Here is an 18,287-nt window from a genome sequence, read left to right as displayed (position 1 = left end):
CCCTCCACAGCTATTGATTGCCTGTAGATCTTCATCTTAGAGGTGGTACCTTGTGAAATTTTCTATCTCCATTGGCATGTTCCCTGGTAATGTCATGACGAGAGTCTTGTTTAAAGAATGATACTATTGATATTTCATTTGTACAGCTTAGCTGTCATGTCTAAAAGATACCCAGTACTCAGGATGAGCTCCAGGACAGCCAGGTCAATGTAGAGAGACTATATCTCAAAAACCAAAACAACACAAAAACAACCAAAAAAAAAAAAAAAAAAAAGGTACTATCTCATAGCAGGTATCTTGGTCCTTTGGCTTTGACACTATTTTCACCCTCTCTTTGGTGATATTCCCTGGACCTCACAGGTAGTGCTTGCAGTATAGATGTATCATTTGAGGTTAGACCCCCACAGTCACTTATTCTCTGCATTTGGACCAGTTGTGGAGCTTTGTAGTGGTCTCCATCTGCTGCAAAAAGAAGCTTCTTTAATGAGGGGTGAGTGATATACTTTTCTGTGGGTATCAGAATAAGTGTTTGGAATACAGTAAAAAAATTATATTGGTTTAGGAAAAGGTTAGTAGTAGGTTTTCCTTTGGATCTATCACTGCCCCAGCCATAGGTAATTGGCTATCTTCACAGGCATGAATTCCTTCCTTTTGAGTAAGCCTTAAGTCCAAATGGACAGCTGTTGGTTATCCTCAAGATAAAAGTACCACTTTTGCACCATTCAGCATAACTTGTGAGGCCAGGCATCAGTGTGGTTTGTAGATTTACAGCTGATGGGACTAGTGTTTTTTCCCCCTTGGCAGTTTGCATAGCATCTTCTGATACTATGAGAGCTAGTATTCATGGAGGAGGCTTCCAAGTCAGTTCCATCTGGATTGTTCCACGTTCTGTGTCCAAAGTCTGTGGTGTTTTAAGCAATATAGTCTTTGCTTCAGGTTCTGGGAGGTAGCCAATGGCAACAAAAGTAGTCTATATTACTTTCAGTGTCAGCCTTAGCTATTAGGGAAATGAATATCAAAACTACTTTGGGATTTCATCTACCCAAGACAGAGTGTCTAAGATCAAGAAAACAACTGACAATAAATGTTGGTGAGGTTGTTGGTGGGGTTGCAAATAATTGCAGCCACTATAGAAATCAATGTAGAGAATCCTCAAAAAGTTAAAAGTAGACCTACCATACTATCCAACTATACTGCTCCTTGGCATATGCCCAAAGGACTAGCTATCCTACTACAGAGATACTTGAGATACTTGCTCAGTCATGTTCAGTGCCACACTATTCACAATAGGTAGGAAATAGAAACAACCCAAGCATTCTTCAACTGATGAATGGATAATGAAAATGTAGTACACATCCACATTGGAATTCTAATTAGCTGTATGAAAAATAAAACCATGAAATTTGTAGGCAAATGGAGGGAGCGGGAAAATATTTTACTAAGTGAGATGACCTAGATGCAAAAAGATGATGAACATATATGTTCTCTTAGCTGTGGATTCTAACTCCAAACCTTTAGATCTGAGGATATAAAGTGAAGTAAGCTAGGAAAGGAGAAAGAACCTAGGCAAGGAGAAGAGAAGGAGCTCTAGAGGGAGGCACAGCAGGACACAGTCGCTGTGAAGATGAAAGGGGTGATATGAGTGGGAGAGGCAGTGTAATGCAAAGGAAGAGAGAAGAGGGAGAGATAAATAACACCAGGATGTTTAAAAAAAAACTATAGGAAACCATTATTTCATAAGCTTGCTTAAAAATACATTGTGTGTGTGTGTGTGTGTGTGTGTGTGTGTGTGTGTGTGTGTGTGTGTGTAATTTGAATGGAGTGATGCCACATTTGGTGATAATGCTCCCCGGAAGCCATAGACTATCTAACAAAAACCCTAGTATCAGGCATGGGAAAACACCCTTCCCCCAAAAAAATTGTTATCATTTTTTTTAAGAAACACAAAACACAGAAAGGAGATGGTAAAGTAGTCATTGGCACAGTAACATTGTATAACTCAAATCACATAAGCTGTTTTCTATTCTTTTTTTTTTTTTGCTATTTTCTATTCTTTCATATGATTAAATTTCATCACACTTAACAAAATTGCCATCTTTTTAAGATAGGGAAGCTGGGAGCTGGAGTAGGTACAACAGGAGTCTAGTTTGGACTCGGCCTTCCTGGTTCTGTCACTTACCTGTGTAAACCCCAGCAAACCATCTAGCTACATAGAGCCCAGGGTATCAGTCTGCACAGAGGATTGTGATGTTGCTTCCATGGAGCTATTTATCTGAGGACCCCAGAAAGTAACTCATGTGATGCCTATACTTAGGACCAGATTGACTCTGGATGACCTTCTTCCTAGCTCTCTAGTGAGACATGTACTTTCCCAACCTTACCTCACTTTCCAGGATTCTCTCTCATGAAGTCCATCTTGCCTATTCTCTTTGTCTTTTGTGGCCACCTCCTCATCTTCAGAGGCTTTGCAGTTGGGATCATCTCTCTGGGATAGAGATCTTCAAGGGATTTGCTTCTGATTTGTCAAATAAACTTCAGTTTTACAGGGTGTCTTCAACAAGGCCTTGCCTAGTACCTTGTTAAAAGCATCCTTGCTTCCATCCCTCTTGACCTCACTCTACTTCCAAACTGACCGAATATGTCTGAGGTGACATCATGACTGCAAGCTGAAGCTACATGGTACTTGCTTCCTCATTGGTTGTCGTCCTCTCCTTGGGAAATTGGAGTTCTTCTCTCCAGGTCACTAATCATGCCAAAGATACCACTGAGAATAGCTTCTGATACCATGATGAGTATTTGCTAAATACCATGACTAATAACAAAGTGACGGATAATACTTAAGGAATCATAAAACACCAATATAGAATTTCTGAGTGCTTCCTAAGTTCAAAGCAGAGTGTTTTGGAAACCTAATCAAGAGAATGTTTGCACTGTGTGGGGAAAGGCTTAAGAAAGCACAATTTATTCTTTTTTTTTTTTTCTTGTTTTCCAAACCATGAGTTAATTAAGAGATCAGAGTAGTCTGTAACCCCAGGAGGAATCCATGGACACTACCCAGACAGAAAAGTTTGGGACAGAGGCAGCTACGAAAGTGTAGGTAGGGGCTGGAGGATGGTCGACAAGTTGACAAGTAGACAAGTCTGTCTGAAACACCCAAGGCCTCCTGACCGCACCCATCAGAGCCACACATGCCCAGGGCCTGCTGACTGGCTGGGGCAGGCACATGCTTGGGGAAGTGGATAGTAGGTGAGCTTTTTGTGCCTCCTGTTTTCCTCCTGTCTCTAGAAGGGCTCTTTGGAAGTGTGTGTGTGTGTGTGTGTGTGTGTGTGTGTGTGTGTGTGTGTGTGTGTGTGTGTGGTTTCTTTTCCTTGGCTCCTGAGTGAAATCATTTTGAGCCTGGCACTTGGTGAGCCAGCATGCTTCCTCTCACTAACAACAAGCCTGTCTGCAAAACAGAACAACACCTTTGAGATGGCTGTTTGTCTAGGCAGCATGCAGCCTCTGCAGCCCGCAGGAGCCCCTCCTTCAAAAGCATTGCTGAGCAGGCTCATCCGATGAAAGCCTGAACTGTGTCTGCTCCACTTGATTAACAGCAAGGGCTGTTTCATTAGGGAAAGTGGCCTGAGGAATCCAGGCTGCTGTGGGGACAAATGTTTTTGCATCTCTGTGGTGCCCATGGGGCCTCCTGCAGCTTGGAGGTTGGAGTACAAAGAGGGCAGTGATAAGGAGTTCTGGAATCCCACGCCTGGCTCAGAGCATGCTAACTGCCCATGAGATTGATAGCTAGGGTGCAAAGGCTAAAAAAATTAGATTAATTTAGCTCAGCTGTGTGCGTTGAAGGATTGGGTTGCAGTTGGTACTGAGACATCAGTGATCAGACCTCAGAGACTGGAGGTAAGTCTCAAGTTTGCTGGGAGGCAGGAAGATGGATTGCCTGCTCCCTAGGAAGGCAACAGCCTCCAAAGGCAGCCCTGCATCGCAGATAGTCCTACAAAAAAACCAGGGAGAGAGCAAGGCATGTGGCCCTTGGATTATGGCCTAGAAATGGAAGCTTTCTCTTCTCATCCTAGGAAAGGCCACTTGGGACAAGCTGCCTTAAAAGCATAGGCAGCCTCAGCTTCCTCTATGACTTACAACTAATGTTTCTGTTGAACTGAAAAGCAAATACAATTATCTTTGAAATAATGTATTATTTCCAATACTGACAGTTGTGCAGTGGTGTGGTGTGGTGTGTGTGTGTGTGTGTGTGTGTGTGTGTGTGTGTGTGTGTGTGTGTATGAGAGAGAGAGAGAGACAGAGAGAGAGAGAGAGAGAGAGAGAGAGAGAGAGGGAGAGAGGGAGAGAGAGAGAGAGGGAGAGAGGAAGAGAAGGGAGGGAGGGAGGGAGGCAGGGAGAGCTTCTTATGTTTTAATGTACTGAGTACAGGCAGTGCCCATGAAGGCCAGAAGAGGACATTGAATCCCCTGGAACTGGAGTCACAGATGGTTTGATCCACCATGTGGGTATTGGGAACCAAACCTGGGCCCTCTGCCAGAGGTGATACATTCTTAAACTGCTTAGCCATCTTTCCAGAGCCACGAGAGATGTGGACACTCCAGGCTATCAATAACTCACATTTTAGCTTATTTGATAAGCCTACTATTGTCATTATTATTGTTGTTATTGTTGTTTATTTTGTAGTGCTGGCGCCAATCAGGACATAGCTTTTACAGAGTAAAGGCTACCCCTGAGCTACAACCCTAGGTCGAAGCTCTTTTAAGAAGTCACTTGCGTGGTACTGATTGCTTTACATAATGAGGCTGAGCACCACACAAGTTTGTATGAGTTGTACATGAATGTAATGCCCATCATATATAATTAATTCATGGGTTAGAGTGCCTGTGTGTCATCAACTAGATGCTCAGCTACTGTGGTGGAATAAGCCCTGCTAGGGTCCTGATGGTGAAAACTGGCATGAAAAACAGAGGAAACAGAGCTTAGACAAGCTGACCCTAGTGTTATACACCTGTGATCCCAGCACTCAGACTGTGGCAGAAGGATCTGAGTTCAAAGCCAGCCTGGGCTACTGGGTAAGGCTTTGTATTGAAAGTAAAGAAAAGCCTATATGAACAAAAGCCCACTTCTCACAGTGTTCCCTGTTTCAATGCTGAATGCCATTTTGGAAGTAGGTTGAAGCTGACACAAAAGAGACCACAGGCTTCTAGAACTGAGAGCTGTGGAAAGTGGACCACAGGGACAACAATCTTGGGGGAGAATGTCACGGTGCTGGGGGCAGGAGAAATGATGTGGAAAATGAAGATCAAATTCTCAATTTTTCACTCTGTTGTTGACCGTGTTCAAAGGGGAACCACTGTCCTAGAAGATTCTTCATTTGTGAAACACACGAATCAAGTTGCACAGTAGACAGAAAATTTCATTGAAAACTATAAAGCCTTAAACCCATGAAGAAATTACATCTCAGAAAAGTTTCGATATTTCCAAAGGAGAAAACCAATGCCCCTATGTCTCCTGATCCATCAACTCAGTGCCTCCTTGGTTACATACTCCACATTCCTGTAGTGACTAGGAAAAGCCTAGAGCCTTAGAGCTCAAAGTGAAATCAAGGAATACCCACAAACCACTGTTTAAACAGAGTCACAAAATCAAACATTTGCAGAGGGGAAAGTTTACCCTCCTGGATCCAGTTCAGTCGTAAGCAAACTGGTGTCCAACTGCAGCTGCTTCGGTGTGACACTGATGGGGTGAAGGGATGCAGGTAACAGGGTGTGCTGTAATTTGGGAGAACAGGAGTCTCATTTAAGTGACCCCCAATTCACCCAGCACATAAGAAACATAAGAAGGAAAGTCCTGAAAAAAAATGACCAGTGATAGAAAAAGAAATCATTCTTAGCTTTTAAGAAGGGACGGTGGAGTGGGAGACTAGAAATCTCCTATTTCATTTGCTCTTAAACATACTCATATATACAAATGTAAGATATGATACATTAAATGTTAGATGTCTGTATAATATAATTTAAAGATGTTATATATCAAACCACACTTATTTTTCTCCATGTACATGCCAGGGATCCAATAAATCTGAACAACAAAGCCTCATAGGACTGATGGTACCCTAAAAATAAACTGGCAATTGCTGTAACTGTGGCATTAAATAGATTTGTGCAGATGATAGGAGAAAATCCCCCAGATTTCTTGCACATAGAACATGATGTATAATATATTATATAGTAATAGTGTATTGTACAGATATTATAAATTGTATTAAACATAGAAAAAGGCTATTACTATTATATAAAAGTACACAACTAGATATTCTATCTCATTAGTATACATAGATGATAGATGGATAGGTAGATGATTGATAGATAAGTAAGTACATGGGACAATAGATAGATAGATACAGACAGATAATTAAGCTGAATAAAAATGTACAATCCTCTAGCTTGGTATCTGTACCTATACCTTACTATCCATCAGAGAACACCATCCATTAGTGGTACTGGATTCCTTCATATATTTTGACCAATCAAAAGAGGGAAAGGAAAAGATTATTGAATTAGCTTTTCCTCAGCTTTTTAGATTTACAACTCAAGATTGTAAGGTTGACACTTCTTTTTTTATTAAGAAAATGTTCTTATTTTACATACCAATCAAGGATCCCCTTCTTCCCTCATCCTGCCCCTCCAGCCTCCCCCTCCCAGCTCACCCCCCATTCCCTCCTACAAGAAGATAAGACCTCCCATGGGGAGGTACATTTAGTAGAGGCAGGTCCAAGCTCCTCCCCCTGCCTCAAGGCTGTGCAAGGTGTCCCATCATAGGTAGTGGGCTCCAAAAAGCCTGCTCATGCACCAGGGATGGATTCTGATTCTACTGCCAGGGGGTCTCTTAAGCAGATCAAGCTACACAACTGTCTCACTATGCAGAGGGCCTAGTCCAGTCCCATGCAGGCTCCACAGCTGTTGATCTAAATTTCATGAGTTCCCACTAGTTTGGTTTGGTTGTCTCTGTAGGTTTCCCCATCATGATCTTGATGCCCTTGCTCGTAGAATCCCTCTTCTCTCTCTTCGACTGGACTCCTGAAGCTTGGCCTGGGGTTTGACTGTGGATCTCTGCATCTGCTTCCATCAATTACTGGAGAAAGGCTCTGTAATGACAGTTAGGGTATTCACCTATCTGGTCACTGGGGTAAGCCAGTTCAGACACCCTCTCCACTATTGCTAATAGTATAAGCTGGGGTCATCCTTGGGGATTCCTGGGAATCTACTTCTAGCTGTCAGGACAGATCCCCACTTGACTACAGAGCCCTGCTCCTCTGAGGACTTACCCTTCTCTTTCTTTGGTCATCAATGTTTTCACTATGGAAGCAGATGACATGAGAACTACAATTATTCAGAGGTCCTTTATTTGGAGTTGTGTGTTTTGGTTTAGCTTGAGGAATACGGGAGTAAGATGTTTCTATGAGAAAGCATGAATTATGACTGTAACCTTCATGTCTCTTTGCAAATAGACTGAATCACTGCTGAATTCACTTTTGTAATATTGGAGAAAAACATAAATGATAGAAATGTATTGAAATAATTATCATACTAATAGAGAGAACACATAACTAGAGGGTTTTACTTTTATTTTACCAAGAAAAGCATATGTATTAGACCATGGAAGAAAGATAAAAATTATTTGAATTTCATTGTTAATAGTTAGTATGAAGAACAAACATTTTAATGCACCAAGTTTATGCATACATGCTATGCATAAAAGAGTCTAAAATAAATATTTACCCTGATAATTGTTTTTAACGAAAAAATGTAAACTATAAAATGTGGTTGGAAAGAAAACCTTAAATTCTAAACAGATGTTTTCTTCATAAACTTCCCAAGACACTTTCTGTCCAGTTACTCATAATCATATACTATGAAGTGTATTTTTACTTAAGCTGTTCATTAACTAAATATATTCTTGATTTTTTAAAGGTTGTTTATTCATAAGCTTTGAGTCTATATAAATAGGGAAGAATGAGAAAATTTTTAATGGCTCCTAACAGGCAGACCAAAGTAAATTTTTTTTAAATGTTGCACATTTAGAAGTGACCAGAAGTTCCTCCTGAATAAGTCCATTGATGACTGGTGTTTACATTGGCTTTTACATCCTGGCTTCCATTCTTTCAAAATGATGGGGACAAATAGGTCAAGAAACATTATATTGAGAAAGTAATTTTATTAATTGGGGTATTTGCTTATCTAGGTCCAATCCAGTGGCCTTTTGCCCTAAAATGGTGTTTTCAAGAAAAAATAAATAAAAGTTTTAAAAATGCTGTTTTGTTTTCCAGAGAGTTTCATGGAACATGCTGTCCTGGAGTTGGACGCATATGCTGTGTGGCTAATGTACCAACACTTGAATTCCTTCATACAAATTGGAGATCATTTTCTGAACTCTTGATAAAGTTTGTTTTTCAGAAAAACACATTACATACATGTCAATAATCCCTGGGTACAGATTCTTCAATAAGCCTTGCAGTAGTGTTGCGTTTCATGATTCATGGGGTGCTTGATTCAACTAGTATGTGAATGTGAAGCCAGCTTTCTCTGCTCTGGCTCCAACCTGCATTTCATCTCTATTGGGATTCATAACCAAGTGTACTGCCTGTTCTGTCTGGTGGTGGAAAATGAGGAAACAAAAATAAAAGATCACTTCTTTTTTTTTTTTTTTTTTTTTTTTTTTTTTTTTTTTTTTTTTTTTTTGGTTTTTTTTGAGACAGGGTTTCTCTGTGTAGCTTTGCGCCTTTCCTGGGACTCACTTGGTAGCCCAGGCTGGCCTCGAACTCACAGAGATCCGCCTGGCTCTGCCTCCCGAGTGCTGGGATTAAAGGCGTGCGCCACCACCGCCCGGCAAAAGATCACTTCTTAAACATCCAGGTGAGGGGTTTCAAGCCAATTCCTAGCTCACTTCCCAGAGGAAATCATAGTTTTAGTTACAGCATTAAATAATATTTCTCTGGAGAGGGGGAAGCAAGCAGCCTTTCTAGAACCAATAGAGTAAGAACTAGATGATGCACACAAAGCATCCTATGGGGAAAGGGAGAATATCCCTTTCATGGAATCCTCTGACTGAGCAGGTCCTGCTCTGCCCCTGGGAATGTGTTCAGTACTGTGACAACCTAACCAGGAAGCTAATGTGTGGGGATTCTAAAGACATACACCATACACAAGGTGCATCTGATCCCTCCTGTGGCTCTAGGCTGCTTTGAGTTTGCTGTCCTTGTTCAGAATCCATTGCACCCTCCTATAGCTCAAGATTACACATGATACTTTCAGCATGCTGAGACAAACATGGTATCTATAAGACCATTCTTCACAAATTAAATCCTAAAAAGCTAAGCATGCCACCCAGCCCTTGGGGAGCTGAATAAGGAGGATTGGATGTTTGTAGCCAGTGTAGGCTACGAAGTGAATTCAGGAGGGCCTAGGCTTCACAGTGTACCCTGTTTCCAAAATCAACAACACCAAAAAACTCCAAACCCCACATTCCATAAAACAAACAATTGATTCAAAGTATTATACCTAAATTCTTTTTGATAGTACTCAGAAGGACTCCTATAGATAACATATCAGCTACATTTAATTGATTCCCATGATGACTGTCAAATAAAAAAATAGTTTGAGCCAGGCAGTGGTGGTGCATGCCTTTAATCCCAACACTCAAAAGGGAGAGGCAGGTCTATCCCTGAGAGTTTGAGACCAGCCTGATCTACAAAGTGAGTTCCAAGACAGTCAAGGCTACAAAGAGAAATCCTGTATCAAAACAAAACAAAACAAAACAAAACAAAACAAAGCAAAAAAATAGTTTGAGACTTTCTTAAAGGAATACTTTCTAAAAAAGGTAATTCATTAAAAGTACATTGTTATATGCTTCTCTTTCTGTATCTGTTTTTCCTAAGTAATGAGTGGATCCATTACAATTATCCCTCACTCTTAATGCCTCTTCACAGATAAACTGTTTCACTAGAAGATGGGAACAAGTATAATGGTCTTGCAATTGGTTCTTTCTGGGGATATCAATTTCTAGTCATTTCTGGTCAGTAGTGCCTAGTGTCCCCTTGATGACTAGATATTCTATCTAATATTTTCATATCTACTAATTTAGTCTTATAAATATATAGATATAGCATAAATATGATATATAAACAGATCACACAGTGAACTTATTATTGCAATCACACTAATTAGCATATCTCTTACTCATATAGTTTCTCATTTTATTTTTAGTAAAGACACATAAAATCTATTATCTTATTAGATTTCCTAGTATATACAGTATTGATTTTATTCCTCATTTGTGATTATATGAAATAACTACAATTTCATAGCTTTGTTTCTCCTACCCTCTCCACAGTCCCCAACCACAGTCTTATTCTGTATGCTTATTAACGAGGCATTTTCAAGGATAGTCCATAAATACTCTTGACTTCCAACACTTCGCTTTCATCTTTGTAACCAGTAAGACATACAGCACTGTTGGTGCTTTTGTAAGCCACTGATGCAAGACCTGCACATACTGTCTAGACATCAGACCATTAAGAAAGCACACATGCAGGCTGGAGAGACGGATCCGCAGTTAAGAGCATCTGCTTCTCTTGCAGAGGACTCAGGTTCAGGTCCCATCACCCACACGGCGGCTGACAATTACTTGTAACTCCAGCTCCAGGGGATCCCATATCCTCTTCTGAATTTCTCAGGCACCAATCACACATGTGGTACACATATGTAGATGCAGAAAGACACTCACACATAATAATATAATATAAATAAATCATGTCTTTTTAAAGAAAGCACATTTGTGCTTGGGGTTCATGAGTCCATGTTCTATGCTACAGGATACAAATTTCAAGTTTCAAACTAGACTAAAACAATGCTGTTTAAGATGCTCAAGAAAAATCTTCAAATAGAAAGTAGACCTCTCAGACAAATCTTTCATTTTGTGTCTCTTGCCAGAGCACTATAGCCCATCATGGGGTAGAGGCTGGAGGGGATTATGAATGGCAACTGGAAAATATAGTAACTCTTATGGACCAAATGTAGATCTTAGATATGTAACTTAGATATGTCCTAGAAAGCATCATGAATCATCCCCCCCTTCCATCTTCCTTGCACAGCCAAGGCACCAGGGTGACCTGGGTGAGGAAGAAAATGTGTGTTATATTAACAAACAATTGAGTTTGCATATAAACTTTCTCACGTGGTATTATAGCTTATTATGGACAAGCCTGTTTCCTGTGAAGCCAGTTGGAGGAATATAAACCCACAGCTTGGTTCAAATGGAAGTTCTAAATGCTGGGAGGACAAAAAAAAAAAAACATAGAAGGAGCCAGAAAATTCATACCTCCCTTGGTGATCTCTACTTGTCCCTAACTTCATGAAATTAGAATTATGGCTTTTGACAAGTGTTATGAAATGGTAATATGAGTTTTGTTTCAGTTTTAAAGTTTAGTATCTATTACTAATACTAATGTGCTTCTTGACAAGATTTAGGACATGCATAATTTGTCCTCATGGATGAAGGATATTTAGGTGGTCTAGAGTATCTTGCTTTTGACTGAATGTGTAGCTATAGATGCTCTGTATTACATATGATTTCTTGGGAAAGAGGCAGAGTAGAACCAGACAGACAGACATACATACAATATGATTGTAACTCCAGAGGCATATTCCATGCTATTTTTCAAAACTATAGCAATAACTGGGCATCTATTACAGAATTTACTTTCTTTCTCTTCTTCTTTCCTAGCTGTCTTCCTTATAAAAATCAAATAGTGGATCTCCAGCTGCTGTTCATGTTCTGCCATGTTCTGAAAGGGTTTGCCATGATCTGGCCAGAGCAATCACCTTAGGCAAGATTTAGGCAGCCAATGAAGCCCTTTGCCTGTTGCTCCATTCACCCTCCTCCTCTGGCACTTCTCCAAGCATCCTTGAGCTGTGCTTGGCCCACAGAGTTCTCTTTGATTACCATGTCACACTCAGGAGAGCATCTTTCGTTTTCAAAAACATTAAGGCAACCTCTCTGGCTCTCTTCAATCAAATTAAATTTGTCTAATTGTCAATTTCCTTGGTGTCCCTTTCAAAGGCTCAAAGGGGAAGATTGAAGCTCCATGGGAGAGTCAAAGCCATGACCTTGGACTCACTCTCACAACTTTCTAAACTACTAAGCAAATAAACCACATTTAAATCTAATACAAACCCCTTGTCCTTACATGCCCCAGCCCCCATTGCAGGGGCAGAAAATTATACCCGTGTGTTTAAAGATTGGGAGGAAAGGAAGGAAACCTTAAGCCAAGCAAATTGAAAATAAATATTATTTTTCTCTAAACCTGCACCAGTGTGAAAAAAATCTCCCTCCAAGAAAGAAACCCGACTGTTAGCTCTCAGTGTGCCAAAATGTCAGCCGTGACAGCTCTTACTCTCCCTCTGGAGAGAAACTGAGTTGGCACTCTCTTCTCAGATTGTAAACTCAGCATTATTTTGAATCTCTTCTAGACTTCTAGCATCCTAGGATACAAAAGCATTTATGTTTCCAGATCAGAAACACATAGAAAGAGTCAATTGAAAAAAATATTTTGTCAATTCTGTTTTTCTAATAAAAGTAGTCTGAGAAATGTTAATTGGATAATTTAAATACTTTGTGGTGTTTTCTGAGAAACATACCTAAACAATATTGTAAAATGATGATTATGGTGTTTGGATCCAGAATTGCTTGTTGTCAAAATACTATTTACGAGTGAGTTTCACGGTCCTGGATGAGGCAGGCAACCTAAAGAAAGTGAATGTAAATATCTTAATCAAATGGCATAAGGCACCCAAGGTCAATGTGGTTCTTGGCTCTTTCAAAAGCATTTGGAAGGAGAAAATATACAAATCTAAAGTGGGTTATCAACTGAACACCTTCTGTGTAGGGAATGCCCTTGTTACTTTCTTTCCTCATTATCATTAATTTTTCTTATCAGTGAAGGCTGGGAACAAAGTTCTTGGTGTATTCCCTTTGAGTATCAAATAGGGGAAATAACTTTAGCCTTCTCTGTAGGTGTGCTTCACCGACTTTTAGACTAGTGTAGGCAGATCACTGTCTAGCAACATCCCGATGGGCCTCCGTGTTTAAGATCGCAACGTTCTCTGTTTCAGTGTCCCTGAGCATTGTGGAGGATGAGGTAGGAGCGCTTCCTTGGGGCTGTGTCTTGGAGTGTTGATGTAACCAACCGTCTTATTAAATAAGAAACACAGAAACAATGTAAAAGAGAAAGCCGAGAGGTCAGAGCTCAGAGCTAAAATCTCACCCTTCCGCCTGTGATGTCCCAGCTTCCCGAAAGAGACCTATTTCCTGTCTGTTCGTCTATTTATAGTATTTTGTTCTGCCTTCTCATTGGTTGTAAACCCAAACACGTGACTGCCTCATCACTGTCTGAATGTACAGCCCCCTAGGTCTTAAAGGCATATGTCTCCAATTCTGGCTATATATATATATTTTTTTTTTGAGAGGAGGTTACAAGGGCAGAGGCCTGATTCTAGGAGATGGAGAAATAAGTGCATGGGAATGCATAAGTGATATGGAACACACAGAGATCTATGGGATTAAAGGCATGTGCCACCACCGCCACACTCTTGCTATGGCTCTAATAGCTCTGACCTCCGGGCAACTTTATTTATTAACATACAATCAGAATCACATTTCAGTACAATTAGATTACCACCACATTGGAGTTTCTATTGCTGTGAAGAGACACCATGACCACAGCAAGTCTTATAAAGGGAAGCATTTAATTGGGGTGGCTCCCTTACAGTTTCAGAGGTGTAGTCCATTATCATCATGGTAAAACAAGGCAGCACACAGGCAGTCATGATGCTGGAGCTGAGAGTTCTACATCTTGATAGGCAGACAACAGGAAGTGGTCTGGGATACTGGGCAGTATCTTGAAAGTATATGAGACCTCAAAGCCCGCCTCCACAGTGATACACTACCTCCAACAAGACCACATCTGTTCCAACAAGGTAATACCTCCTGTTAGTCCCACTTCCTTTGGAGGCAATTTTCTTTCAAATCACCACAGGTTGTTTGACCTCAAGCCCTTGGAGGTCTCTGACATCCCCCTGCTCAGACATACTAGTAAATTTCTCCAGACAGTCCACATATTACAGTGTTTCCCTTGCACTTGTTTTTTTTTCTTTTTTTAACTTTTATTGATTCTTTGTGGATTTCACACCATGCATTCCCATATAACTTATTTCTCAATCTCCTAGAATCAGGCCTCTGCCCTTGTAACCTCCTCTCAAAAAAAAAAAAAAAAAAAAAAAGAAAAGAAAAGAAAAACAAAACAAAGAAATCAAACCAAACACACACACACACACACACACACACACACACACACACACACACACACACACAGAGAGAGAGAGAGAGAGAGAGAGAGAGAGAGAGAGAGAGAGAGAGAGAGAGAGAGAATCTTGCCATGGATGCTGTAGAGTGCCCTGTTGAGTCACACAGTGTACCCTTTAGTCCATTCATCTTACTTGTAAGTATTCATTGCCAGGAATCATTGTTCTGGCTAGAGGCCTCTGGCTTCAGCTATGCCACAGATAATGGGCCCTCAATGGGGCTCCTCTTGGATATCTTATTGTTGTCCTGTGTTGTGCAGATCCTGTTGTTTTGGGTCTGTAGGTTCATCCCCTTCATCTGCTCCAATAATTCCTGGATGAGGTGGATGTTGGGGTGGGCCAACTCATAGCCCTGGTTCTGGGTCTGGCTGGTAGCTGGGCTGGTCAGCCTGCCAGCTTTCCTTCAGCATCACCACCAGGGTAAGCTCTCCAGCACTGTCTCAGCTAGCTCACCCACTGAAGCAGGCAGCAAGGAGAGGGGCCAGTTCTCCTGCTCTCGTGCCCTTAGGTGTTGGGGGACCAGTGTTGGGGTTCAGCCCCAACCTATTGAAGGGTCCTTTGAAGAGGGGAGTGACGAATTGAGGAAGGCTAGAGAGAAATATAGATGAAGAAAAAGAAAGACACAAGATAGTTTCGGGAGGGCCCTGGGTCAATACCCAGCCACCTCAAGTTTATTTCTAATGGGCCTTTTATACACTAGCAAAGGGGGAGACAAAGGACCTCCCCCTTTCAAGATCAAACACAATGTACAACTAAGTGTAGACCTTCAAAACACTTGGTGGCAACCACGCCCCACAGCAAAGTATCTTGTGATCAGGCCTTGAAGTGTAAGATACCCGGTAACCGTGCCTTTGCAGCCTATTATGCAGCCTTGGAGAGCAACATAAACTCTGACTCTCTGACCTTGAGTCAAACAAGTTGGAATCTTTGTGGGTTCCCATACTTGGGGCTGGCTCACTTGCACCCACACCACCAGGGCCAGCTCTACTGTTTTGCCCAGGTGAGGTGTGGGGCCCTCTCTGCCAGTTGCTGTAGAGAAGGGTGAAAAAAAAAAGCGGTGAAGGGTCAGCTCTCCTGCTCGCATGTCTTCAGGATTGGCTCATCTGCGCCTGGGACAACAGGGTCAGCTCTCGTGTGCTGTCTAGGTGGGTTGCAGTGCCTGCTCTCCTGTATGCTGCAGCTGTTGAGGGGCAGGACTAGTTCTCTCTCCATTCTCATGACCCCAGGGCCACCTTTCTCACCTGCTGTAGGTAGCAAGGGATAGGTGGGGAAGGGCATCTTTCCCTCATCCATGCCACTGCATGGAAGGGTGGGGGTCAGCCCTGTTGCTCTCACACCTTCAGGGCTAGCTCATCTGTATCAACAGGGTCAGCTCTAGTGTGCTGCCCAGACTGGGTGCAGAGTCCACTCTCTTGTGTGCTGCAGCTGGTGACCTTGTTCTTGTTTTTGTTGTTAGTGGTCAGTTTTCTATCATTATTATTTCTTTTGAGATGGAGTCTCTCACAGAGATCTATCTGCCTCTGCCTCCCAAGTGCTGGGATTAAAGGTGTGTGCTACCATCCTCAGACTTGCATTTGTTTTGAAAGTTTGAGAACTCATTAAGCTGGATGTCTTTTGAGGTTGAAGATAAGATGAAACAGTGCATTGTAATTGGAAAAATGACACTTAATAGTCATTTCTGTGAAATTATAACCTAACTCTGTGTTACTAAAACGTTCTATCACCTGAAGATAACAACAGATGATCTGAGGTGTGTGTGTGTGTGTGTGTGTGTGTGTGTGTGTGTGTGTACATGTGTGTGTGCATCTATTCAAAAACACACTGAAAATTTGATTTTGAACCTTACATACTGAACTAAATGATGAACATCTGCTTGCATCACTAAATGATAGTGACCACATAATATTCCATAGTATGATTTTTCTTTTATACTGACCTAGATGAAATTGCTACTATTTAATCACCATTAGCCAATTGAAATTGTCACTTTGATATAACTGAACTTAGTAAAATACATTTAAAATCGGTGTCTGGTACTACTGGATAGTGTACTTACCTTTTCAAACTGTCACATAATCTAGAATGTAAAACGCCACAATAAAATTTGCAAAGTCTGAAGTATTTGAAAATAAGTGATTCCACAGGACAAACGTCAAGAGAAGAACTTGAAGTCCTAATCATTAAGAAATAATCATGTGTCAGAGACTTAACAGGTACCTGCTGTGGCCTGAACGTGACTCCACAAAACCTATAGCTGAAACCTAGCTACCAAAGTGGTCATAATGAGAGGTGAGACCTTTGGAGGCTGATTCAGCATGTTCACAAATTCAATAGACTCTTTGCTAAGGACTCTGGGACTAACTTGTGTCTCACTGCCTTTCCCATTGTTCTGCCCTGACATGTGCTCCTGTCTGATGGGTAGAGCAACAAGACACCCCCTTAGAAGCAGATCTTGTGCTCTCCTCAGACCCTGCATCTACCATGGCCTTAGTCTTCGACTTTCATCTTCCAGAATCACGACAAATAAATTCTCGCTGTTAATAAATGCTCAAGCTTTTTTACTTTGTTATAGAAGCAGAAATGGACTGAGGTACACTCCAGCAAAGGAGACAAAATGGAGAGATAAGAGATGAGGCAGTTTGCCAGCCATAAGCCTGGGTTCCTGTGGATGATAGAGAAGACAGGGAAAAAGCAGAGAGCAGGTAAGTATATAAGCATGTTTTCCCAGTTGAGAGTAGAGGTTCATTTCTGCTTTTATATTTCTGAGTGATAATAAACTTCCCAAAGTTCTTCTTTCACCCATCTCTTTAAAGTTCCCAGCTGATGACTTCCCTTCTTATTCCCAACTCCTGTGTCCAGTACATGTTTCATCTAAATCAAGAACACAGAGAAGAGTTAAATACAGAGGTGGATTAGGTAAGAGGATGGTGCTGTCTCATCACGGTGAATAGGGAGGAAAAGAAGGAGACAGAACATCTGGAGATCTATGTTGGGAGGATGGGTAATGACATCCAAAGCTTTTCATGGGTCCTTAGTGGGAGAGAAAAGAGTGTCTCTTGCGCCGGGCAGTGGTGGCACACGCCTTTAATCCCAGCACTCGGGAGGCAGAGCCAGGCGGATCTCTGTGAGTTCGAGGCCAGCCTGGGCTACCAAGTGAGTTCCAGGAAAGGCGCAAAGCTACACAGAGAAACCCTGTCTTGAAAAACAAAAACAAACAAACAAACAAACAAACAAAAGAATGTCTCTTGTGCCTTGGCCACTCCTCAAACAAGAGTGCCAAGCAGATAGGCAGTCTGCTTGTGACTGCCTCAGTCCAGCCCATGTGGCCCCACTTTGGGGCTTGTAGGACAGGTAAGTTCAGAGAAACCGAGGCCCACCAGGGAAGCACTCCTTTTGTAAACACAACTATGTGACTATTTTGATTTTTTTTTAATTTCCTAAAAATAGTCTCTGCCATTAATAGCAACCACATAATTAAAGAACGAAGGGATGGACAGGAGTATTTGTTTCTTGACTTTTTTGTTTTGAAAGTTAGGGATGGGTCAAAGTCTCCAAAATAGAAAGACATGATGTAAATTATTTAAAATTATTGGGAAAAGAAACTGGTTAAAAAGCTAAGAAAAGGAAATCCAGCACTACAAGCAAATTTCACCTTTTTGCCATATGAGACTTATAAAAAATATGTTTTACAAGTAACTATGCATCTGCCCTGAGATGCTACTTTAAGAAACATATGTCTAGTCACACATATTATCACTAGGTTTTCTGGGGACAGAGAAAAAGATGTCAACCTCCATGATCCCACTGCGGTACATTGAGTGTACCTGAGGTAAGGCAGTAGTCTTCAGGAATGATTAGAGCAGCAGCTTT

General features: G+C 41.3%; 1 long non-coding RNA gene across 1 annotated transcript; it reads right to left on the bottom strand.

The window, feature by feature from the left end:
- Positions 1 to 6,721: 6,721 nt before the first annotated feature.
- On the bottom strand, positions 6,722 to 13,461 carry LOC143272966 (uncharacterized). Its single transcript, XR_013050656.1, has 3 exons — positions 12,696 to 13,461; positions 7,325 to 7,455; positions 6,722 to 7,144 (listed from the first exon to the last, which is right to left on the bottom strand). It is a non-coding gene; the product is annotated as an uncharacterized LOC143272966 (long non-coding RNA).
- Positions 13,462 to 18,287: the final 4,826 nt, after the last annotated feature.

This window comes from Peromyscus maniculatus, chromosome 4 (assembly GCF_049852395.1).
Source record: "Peromyscus maniculatus bairdii isolate BWxNUB_F1_BW_parent chromosome 4, HU_Pman_BW_mat_3.1, whole genome shotgun sequence".
NCBI classification, from domain to species: Eukaryota; Metazoa; Chordata; class Mammalia; order Rodentia; family Cricetidae; genus Peromyscus; species Peromyscus maniculatus.
The sequence above is the reverse complement of the archived record's forward strand: the minus strand, read 5'-3'. Positions and strand labels throughout refer to the sequence as shown.